The sequence below is a fragment of the Procambarus clarkii genome, chromosome 88, assembly GCF_040958095.1.
Source record: "Procambarus clarkii isolate CNS0578487 chromosome 88, FALCON_Pclarkii_2.0, whole genome shotgun sequence".
Lineage (NCBI taxonomy): Eukaryota > Metazoa > Arthropoda > Malacostraca > Decapoda > Cambaridae > Procambarus > Procambarus clarkii.
The window spans coordinates 18,903,867-18,914,756 of record NC_091237.1 but is presented as its reverse complement, the minus strand read 5'-3'; positions in this window follow the sequence as shown (position 1 = coordinate 18,914,756).

Genomic DNA, 10,890 nt, shown 5'->3' with positions numbered 1-10,890 from the left:
TTGTTCTTTATAATTTGAAATGGATTTGAAAGAAATGAAATTGAGAAAGAGAAAAAATTGAATCCTCGTCATGGCTCCTTGTGGATTTGTTGTTGAAATTGTCTGGTTAGGGAAGAATTTAACAGCGTTGAGGTGCATTGATTTCACAATAAGATAATATTAGGAACTTAAACAGGCAAGCTAGAAAATACCAAAGAAAAGTGCATGTATTCAAGAAAATATTCAGACAAGTTCTTGCAGGAAGTGGCTGTCCAAGCAAGCTATAGTGCATACTGCGGTAAGCAACAGCCTCCTGGATCACACAAGTCAAGCCACACCCAAGCCGGGCTTGAGGAGTAGATCAGCTCCTAGAACCCACTCCAGGTATACTCCAGGTATATGCCAGTTGGATAGAAAAAATCTATAATATATATAGTATAAAATTATATTTTTGTATCTCATATATATGTGTACAAGTCTGGTGGTTGGCGAATCCTCAATACCACCAACTGCGAATCACTAATCCTCACTATCATCAGCTGTTCCAATCACACCATCACCAGTTCATTATCATACCAAACCTCATCACTATCTCCTCCATCTCTCTGGAATGTTTCCAGTTCCTTCGCCACGAGGCTTTAATTCTTATTCATCAAGTTTTAATTTAGTTCTAATTGACTTAGTTGTTAGTCATTTACTTTGTATTAATCATTTAATTCTAATGACTAATGACTAATCATTTAATTCTAATGACTAATGACTAATCATTTAATTCTAATGACTAATGACTAATCATTTAATTCTAATGACTAATGACTAATCATTTAATTCTAATGAATTCTAAATACTTGTTATTTAGTTCAACGTTGTTCTCTAGTTGCTAAATGGTGAACTTCATTAGTTGAATAGTGAGAGATGTGCATCAAACTGTTTGTTGGAGATTTCCATCCACTTTTGGACGGTTTGGGAAAGTTCACTCCGGTAGAAATTTAATCTGTAGGCGTAATTGCTTTTCGGTTTTACTGTAATTAGATTTTTCGATGAGTGAGTGTACTCGTTTTCTTTTAGGTTGATGCTGTCGTGTCAATTAAGTAAGATTTTATGTCTGTTCACCGGAAGTGTTCCATTTTTTTTTATATCTGTAATTTCTGTTTTTCATCTGACTCTAACTGTGTTATAAAGGGAACAATTGGATTCTGTTTTTTTCATGTGTAAATAAAATGTTTACAAATATTCACACACACACACACACACACACACACACACACACACACACACACACACACACACACACACACACACACACAGCTGGATAGACAGCTGGTGGGCAGGACATGCCACTATAGTGGACAGCGGGTAAGATGAATTAAATGATTAGTTAAGCGAACGTGTGCATACAGTGATCATTGTTCCTCTGAGTCAATCCCCCCTCAGCCGCGACCGAAAGTTCTGAGAGGATTGCTGTTTCTCCTCAGCGTTTCCTTTCACCTAATACACCCGTGCATCGAGTATGCAAAATGTGTATGTCTGACCTAGACATGAAACAATCCAGTCATCCCACGTATATCGTTTTGCATGATAATATAATTTGTTCTATAAATCTACAACCCTATTTTAGAAACTATAACCATTCAGTTCTCAGTCGACGAGTGAAACTAGGTTCCTTTTTTGGTTCATTCATATCTACATTTGAAGATACCAATGGAATTTTTCTTCTCTACCTCATTTCCCAGTTTATTCCATATTCTGCAATGCAGAAACATCAACATTTTATTATTATTCTTGGGATTCGCTCGGGTATTTATTTGCCAACTTTCCTCGTGAGGTTGTTAAATGGTATGGGCTAAATCCGTAGAGTTTTACAATAAATAGACCATCCAATCCTCTGAATATCCTGCGAGATGGAGACTTTTAGTATCACTGCTGCCTTATTCACTCTTGTGTTGATGATATCCTCATAATACACCCAGAGTCTGCCAATGCAGACTACTGATCACGTGCCTCTGTATGACTAACCATCCTGTGTGATGGGGAGTTTTTAGCATCACGTAGCTAGCTTTTTGACACACTTTACTCCCCTTCATATAGACCAGGATAACTGTTTTTGTTGTTAAAGATTCGCTACCTGGAACAAAGTTCCAAGTAGCACGGGCTATGGTGAGCCCGTAGTTGCACAAATGCAGATTTACCTAATATATTAATAAAAAAAGTAACAATCCGCTGAAAATGCAACATACTTCTAAAATTAAAAGCTCCATAACATTGATATTACCTATAGATCGGCTTCGATAGGTTAATTGCGATTAGGTAAAATTAGTTGAGACTAGGCAAAACGGTTGCATTTTGTACGGAGAGGCAAACCCGTGAGAACGGAGGGAGACATTGCTTCTGACGTCAATTACCTGTCGACGTCAATCAGCTGTCAACGTCACTTAGCTGTCAACGTCACATTACTCAACCCAGTCAAATCTGAGGCGAGTATCCAACACAATGAATCAATTTTAAATTGACAATTGTCAACATTTGTTCCAAATACAAATTATGTTGTTTGTCATTCATTTAATTTAAGATTGGTAGACTTACACACAGAGATCACACTAACGTGATGCATCAAATGAACAAATCCACAAGGGCCGTGACGAGGATTCGAACCTGCGTCCGGGTAGCTCAGTCGATTAAGGCAGTGTCTGGGATGCTCCCGGACGCAGGTTCGAATCCTCGTCACGGCCCTTGTGGATTTGTTCAATGGTAGACTTATACCCAGAAATGTTTAAGCAAATTTAATTATAAGGAGAAAGCACTAAGCTTGGTGTAGGTTCAGTGTTGTGAACAAAAGTATATTATCTATATCTATTATCTGATTAGTATAGTTTTTAATATGAGCTTGAATTGACAGGGTGAAATACAGATAATGGCAACAATTCGATTATTTTATTCCATTCCTTCGTTTTTATCCTAAATCCTTATCCTGATCCCCAGCAAGTGCTATTATATTCCTCAGGATAAGGATTTTTGGATAAAACGAAGGAAAGGAATAAAATAATTGAATTGTTGCCAAATTACCTGTATTTCACCCCTGTCAATTCAAGCTCACATTAAAAAAACTATACTAATCAGATAATATATATATAAATAATATACTTTTGTTCATAACTCATATAATCTTTTTCACTGAGGTAACTTGCTATTAAGAACCTCAAAACATAAAACAGGAAATAATTTACTAATGTCTGCAAGGAATGTGGAACTAAATGAGAAGTTATGAAGCTACTTAAGAATTTTCAAGCAGGTTTACATATAAAAATTTTAATGTTTTGGTCAATTTAGAGATGCTGGGTGTTATAACTTCAGGAATTAATCTTATTTTCTCGTGAAACGTTAGAAAGAGAATAATTAACTTATGTTCAATTGTCTTTGGTTAATAATACATTTTCTTTAGGTTAATTTTTTTTTTCTTTTTGAGAGCAGTAGAGTCAAGATGTAAATACAGTGAGGCAGTATAAGTGTTTATTGACAGTTATATGACTCTGAAATGATATGAATTAAAATACATGATCGTATACATCATCACCAAGTTATGTATATGATAAATTTAAGCGAATTAAGCACAATCGATTTGAGAATGGTCCAGGACGGAACGAAATGTTGTCGTCCCTTCACTTTCTAGTGTGTGGTTTGGTCAATATAAATGAATTAAAATGTAGGATCATTTACATAACATCTGGGAAGCATTTCTTTAGCATTTGTGTACCATCCTAGGCGCATAGTTGTTCCATGCGTGCCCTGTCTATGGAGCATAATTGTACCATATATGTGTACCTTTTAGGGAGAATTTCTATACCACACGTGAACTATTTAGAGAGCGTGGCTGTGTACCTTCTATCTATCAAGACGATTAGCTTTATGGAGGTTCCTCTGCCTAGTATAAGGATGCTCTCCATCACCCAACCAGTTACTGGTCAGACCCAATGGCATTCAACCGACTGACAACGCCATTTATCATGATAACATAAATATATACCATTCCAATCCTTATCGTTATTTCTAGTTGTATAATAATAATAATCATTTAAGTAGTGCTTCTTAATGGTTTAGTGGAAATGAAGCACCCATATTTAGACGTTTTCTGGGACTAATATGCATAGGACTCAATATATTAAAAGTGTTCTCAAAATTTGACATTGTGTCATATCGCAAGAATGTGATTAATTACTATAGAATTATAGATAAACACGACCATATATTTCAAAATAAATTTGAAACAAAAATTCAGTGTTCGACGTAGCAGATCTGGAACCGGATTTATCAAATACTTAATTAAGTCTCCACTAACGAAACCTGTGCATCTTTACGCAATTTTTCGAGTTTGAAAACGTTATTTGTGGGGTCGTTCTTGTTATAGACTGCCACTTAGTGCTTCTGAACTCATCAGCTGCTTCTACAAAATGCAAACTATATTGTCATGATTCAAGAAAGTTCTTCGAGTTTATGAAGTGTGGACACGTAGATGACTGATGAAGTCTGATACTGGGATATATAAAAGTCGTTTCACGTGTCACAGGCTATATAAAAGTCGTCTCACACGTCACAGGCTATATAAAAGTCGTCTCACGTGTCAGAGGCTATATAAAAGTCGTCTCACACGTCACAGGCTATATAAAAGTCGTCTCACACGTCACAGGCTATATAAAAGTCGTCTCACACGTCACAGGCTATATAAAAGTCATCTCACGTGTCAGAGGCTATATAAAAGTCGTCTCACACGTCACAGGCTATATAAAAGTCGTCTCACACGTCACAGGCTATATAAAAGTCGTCTCACACGTCACAGGCTATATAAAAGTTGTCTCACACGTCACAGGCTATATAAAAAGTCGTTTCACACGTCACAGACACGTTCAGTCTTGGAGGCTGAGCAGATCTACGAAGTCACACGAACTCTTTTTGAATCCCCTCTTCGCTTGTCGATACCATCGTGGTTCTTTGCTCGTCACACGTGTCATTACCTATATCCTAACTATAAAATTTCAGCCATTCCACTGACGGCAGGTTTTTGCTGCCTGTCATTACGAATGTTCGAAATTTCAGCAAATTTCTGATATGAAATAAGTGTGAATCACTGTAATGGAAATTTGGTAATGTTTAAGGATTTTGGATTCGATGGCCTCAATTTGGAAGCCAGAAGTATATATTTTTTGGTTCGCCTCTCTCTCTCTGGTATGGTGAGAGCGAATGACAGAAATTCGAATATAGATCTCATTTGAAGGGGGATCAAAAAGATGTGTTTTAATCTGATTTAACAATTAACGTGATACAATGATTTGCTACTGGTAAAATGCAAGCATTGTATGTGAACTGTTTTTACGTCAAAGTGTAACAGATGAATTGTGGATGAGAAGAGCACTGATGTTGCAAATCCAAATGAAGGACCAGTGATCCTCTTCCAATTAATTTATATTCGAATTTTGGCACTGTTGTACGCAAATATTTCCTCATTCACGCGACTACTAAATTGTCTTGGGTTGAGCTGTTAAAAGGGCAACGCCATCTAGATGATAAATAGTTTATGTAAATGTAGATTATAAACAATTAATTGATTGATTTAGCATAATTTAGTAATTACTGCTGCAATTGGAATACTTTTGCATTGCCCATTCATTCCGTTCTCGCTATTTGACAAACGTATATTATGAAGTGGTTTTGCCTACCCAGAAGCTTAGGAGCTTAGCTAATCCGCCCTAATTGCTCGACACCGATGCTCAGTACGAAAAGAGCTTTGAACAAGGTGTACTATACACTTTGATCTATAGTGTCTGGACTAATATATATATATATATATATATATATATATATATATATATATATATATATATATATATATATATATATATATATATATATATATATGTTTCTTTGTTAATTGGTCTTAATTTCGCCTTCATATAAAGAAAAATTACAACTAACCACAAGTAAAATTCTAGAATGATAGAATAGATTAACGTAAGCATTTATAAAAAATAATAAAGCCAAATGAATATCACTTTAATTACAAATTAAAACAAATATTACATATTAAACAAAAAATGTATTTGCTCTTTGATATAACTGATGATATCGGCCCCACCAAGCAGATAGATATCATGTATTATCATACACAAAATCATACATTTCCCTTCAAAACCACTTGAAAAATTCCTTTCTCTAAATCAAGGGACATTGAAACACGGTATTTAATAACTGATAATGATAATAATATTTACATTACGATGCAAAAAACACTGAAGGTAAACTGAGCCGTATCGTGTAGACAGTTTTCTGGTCTACACAATTGTCAGGAAAAATATATACAATATATTTCGTCACTGGCTATGACTGCGAGAAGTTATTCATGGGTAGGAAGCGAGGCGTTTCAGAATTTGATTTACATCGTCTCGCTTTAGTGGCGAATGGGTAGTCCAGATCCATTGTGTTCAATAGAGAGACTCGGCCCAGCCAGAACACATGGCTCCCAAAGACATTGTTTGCGTTCGAGTATATTGCTCCCTTCGGTATCACCCAGCCAGAAGTGAGACTTACGACCTCGCTTGTGGTGATCGCAGCCCGAAGCTAGACTTACGACTACCTCTTTACATCCACTTGCTTGATTTCCAGTATGTTGTAACTCTTCCTTCTCGCCTAGTCTCCATTCTCCCTCTATCTCTCTTACCATTTATTTGCCAGTTCTCTCTCTCTCTCTCTCCCTCTCTCTCTCTCCCTATCTCTCTCTCCCTCTCTTCCTCTCTCTCTCCCTCTCCCTCTCCCTCTCTCCCTCTCTCTCTCCCTCTCTCTCTCTCCCTCTCCCTCTCTCTCTCTCTACCACCTATCACCTGCAGACGATTCCAGTGTTACCACAATGCTCGTGGACTTACAACCGTTCCCACACAATATTTAATTGTTATATGACAAAGAGTGCTGGGAAGACGGGACACCACGAGCGTAGCTCTCATCCTGTAACTACCCATAGGTAATTACACTTAGGTAATTACTCCATACATCCCCCATAAGTAAGATCATATCCCAACAGTCACACAGTTATTTTTACGTTCTAACACCATATAACGATTAAAAAGTAGCGATTTCGCTGTATGTTTGGTGTAATGATAGGCGGAGGAGCCTGACGAGCCAGTGTACCACAGAAGAACGATCGTGGCGCCCTAGGGAGTTAACTGCGAACTAGCTCGTGAGTGAAGACCTACCGGAGTAAAAATGACTGGCGCTTCGAGTGGCGGGTTGGGGGACGACTCAACCCGCTTCGAGTGGCGGGTTGGGGGACGACCCAACCCGGTGGGAGGGAGTCCGTTGAGACAATGACTTAGAGGTTCATTAACGACCTGGTCAGCAAGGTCGACTGAGAAGGGGTTGGGTATTGGGGGGGGTGGTAATGGTCGATGGTTGAAGGTCCTGGTTGAGGTCTTTGGTCTAGGTCTTTGGCTAATGATTGTCTTCTGTTGCTCCTGAAGTGTAAGCAGCTGAATGCTTCTGTTTTTCTGATTTACAGAACCGACATAATGACAGCCGGCTTTAATTGTGTGTGTGTGTGTGTGTGTGTGTGTGTGTGTGTGTGTGTGTGTGTGTGTGTGTGTGTGTTTCTGTAAAATATAACTTTATCAGCCTTTTGAACCTAGTTCCGTCTTTTTCTGCTGCAAATTTCAAATGCTAAATTTTTCTTACCTTGCTTTAGGTAGTATCTGCCAGTCAGTAAATATTTCCAATGCAATTTTGTTAAGATTTTATATTGGCGACGTAAATATAATAATTATAGAACATGTTGGCCAGACCACACACTAGAAGGTGAAGGGACGACGACGTTTCGGTCCGTCCTGGACCATTCTCAAGTCGACTGTTACCTTGCCTTAGGCAGAACATATAGGCCCCTAAAATTAGAACCTTAGGTAGGTCTTAGGTAGAAAATATAGGACTCTAAAACAACAATATTGCCTAATTTAAACACCTTAACATCACACAGGTAAGACGAACATTGTCTTTGTCAACAATGTCTTACGGGGATTTTTTCGATGCAGTTAGGAGTAATTGCAATAATACTGACAGTCTTGAACGGAACAGTTGAGATGAAATCCATGACATCGACTCAAACGGCAGCTTCTCCTCCTTCCCAGATGTCTTCTTTCACATTCCCAGGCATCATTCTCCGCCTCGTTTAAGAGTTCTACATCATGCCAATCTAACCCATTTCCTGGAACAGATTTGAGTCTATTGATGATCCCAGAAGAATTGCTTCGTCCATCTTCTAAAAAAAATATATAAAGACGAGTTTTTAGCATCACATGAAGCAACTCGCCAAAATAAGTTCCCATCTTAAGATGGCGACCAAGGTAAACACCCGGCCGACACTCAAGGGATACATATCACCATAGAATACATAGTGAAAACCTTAACCAAAGCTCGTCTCTTTGGGTCTCCCCCGGTGCAACAAAGTGAGGCTTCACCATCTAGACCAGAGACCCTTTTGAGAGAGAGAGAGAGAGAGAGAGAGAGAGAGCATCATGATGGTAAGGGTTGAAGGCCATACCCCACTACAGATAACCCGTCTCCATCCCTGGATATCACACTGCTCCAAAAATTTCTCAAAATTTCAGGTGAGAAATGCGACCCTGATGGGTAAGAGTCTCTCTCATCTCCGCGCCACAGTCCTCACAGCAACTGGGTGTATTCCTAGAGTGATAACAGACAAGAGTGGGCTGCCTGACCCCGTTTGGGGTCGTTCTTTACAAGGTGAAATGAAGGAAGCCACGAAGGAACGACTGATGGAGACCGTGGGTGGAGGGAATTGAAGTCACGAGGAACGTAATTCAGGCCACTTGGAAAGGAACTGGAGCCACGTGGAACGACATGGAAGCCACGGAACGGAGCTCAGGTTACGTGGAACGGAATTGAGGTCAGGTGGAATGGAATTGTAGCGACGGAGGAACATATAACCTGACCACAAAAGCCTGGGCCACCCGATTGATTGATTGATAAAGATTAAGCCACCCAAGAGGTGGCACGGGCATGAATAGCCCGTAAAACCACCACCAAACTGAAAAAAAAACTGGGCCACCGCCACCTGTGCTCACTATATACACAGTCTTCACCTTCGATGCAACACATCTGATGATGATTTTGGAAGGCAGCGAGATGAGTCGGTTGTGTGTTCATCATCAAATATTAGAGATTTCTTCATAAAAAATATTCTGTGCTCACGGAATTCATATATATATATATATATATATATATATATATATATATATATATATATATATATATATATATATATATATATATATATATATATATATATAACTCAAACTGCCATAAACTAAAATTGTTAGGCAAACAGATGCCTTTGAAATATCTGGAAAAATCATGTACGTCACATATATACTATACATATATAGCTATAGATATACCTGGACGTTTCAAAGGTTACCAAATATATGAACGCTAAAATAAATATCATATACCTGCAAAATAATTGAATGTTGATGAAGGTGAAATGAGAAATACTGGAGTTAACTGTTGACTGGTGTCCATATAGGTAGTGTGAAATATACATATTTAAGGGAGCCGGTCGGCCGAGCGGACAGCACGCTGGACTTGTGATCCTGTGGTCCTGGGTTCGATCCCAGGCGCCGGCGAGAAACAATGGGCAGAGTTTCTTCCACCCTATGCCCCTGTTACCTAGCAGTAAAATAGGTACCTGGGTGTTAGTCAACTGTCACGGGCTGCTTCCTGGGGGTGGAGGCCTGGTCGAGGACCGGGCCGCGGGGACACTGAAAGCCCCGAAATCATCTCAAGATAACCTCAAGATAACCAAGATAGGCTATTGAGAGTGTAAAATATGGAATGTAGACCCAGCCTGTGATTGGGAGTATCCCAGCGCATGGGTTCGAATCTACATCACGGATCCTACTGATTTTCTCAGTTCTGACCGACTTAAAGTGTTTTGTAGATCGTGAAAGCCTTCGGGTGAGTGAAATAAGCGATGTACAGGTCCATTGATCGAGAGAAATAGACAGTCCAAGCCTTCAGAGTAACAGAGTTTAAGTTCATTTTGAACTTGGCTAACATTTACAATTTTGAGTTTGAGAAACTCACCTTCACTCAATACAATTTGTTGTTCAATTCTAGAATTCTAGTCACAGCTTCGATTGCTATATTTGAGGAAGAACATTGACCAATTAAACATATATAGAGGTCTTATAAGGTCATATATGGGTCCTGTAGCACAATGGTTTACCCTCTCTACTTGCAATCGAGAGACCCTCGTTCAATCCCCGGGGCAGCATATAATCGGTGGGGGTCCGTTTACTTTCGCCTAATGCCTCTGTTCACCGAGCAGTAAACATAGGAGGAGTTAGGCAGTTCTTGTTGGTTGTAATCTGCTGTGTGGTTGGTATAGATGACCTACGGGAAGAGCATTCCTGGGATTGCTATCCTAGCTGCTGGGATTCCTATCCTAGGTGCTGGGATTGCTATCCTAGGTGCTGGGATTGCTATCCTAGGTGCTGGGATTCCTATCCTAGGTGCTGGGATTCCTATCCTAGGTGCTGAGATTGCTATCCTAGGTGCTGGGATTGCTATCCTAGGTGCTGGGATTCCTATCCCAGGTCCTGGGATTCCTATTCCAGGCAACAGGAATTAGTGCATTAAATTGCTGAATTAGTTACGTATCGTAAAGTAATGAGTTAATTACGTATCGTAAAGCTGTGAATTAATTACCTGAAGATTGGTTAAACTAAAGATTGTGTGTATTAGATGAAGGATTATGCTTATTTAGGTCTAATAGAGAATAAGTAGAGTTGCTGATTAAGTTGTTACAACCGTGGTTCCGTCCTCCAGTAGACCAGTGTAATAACACGTGGAATTATTTAG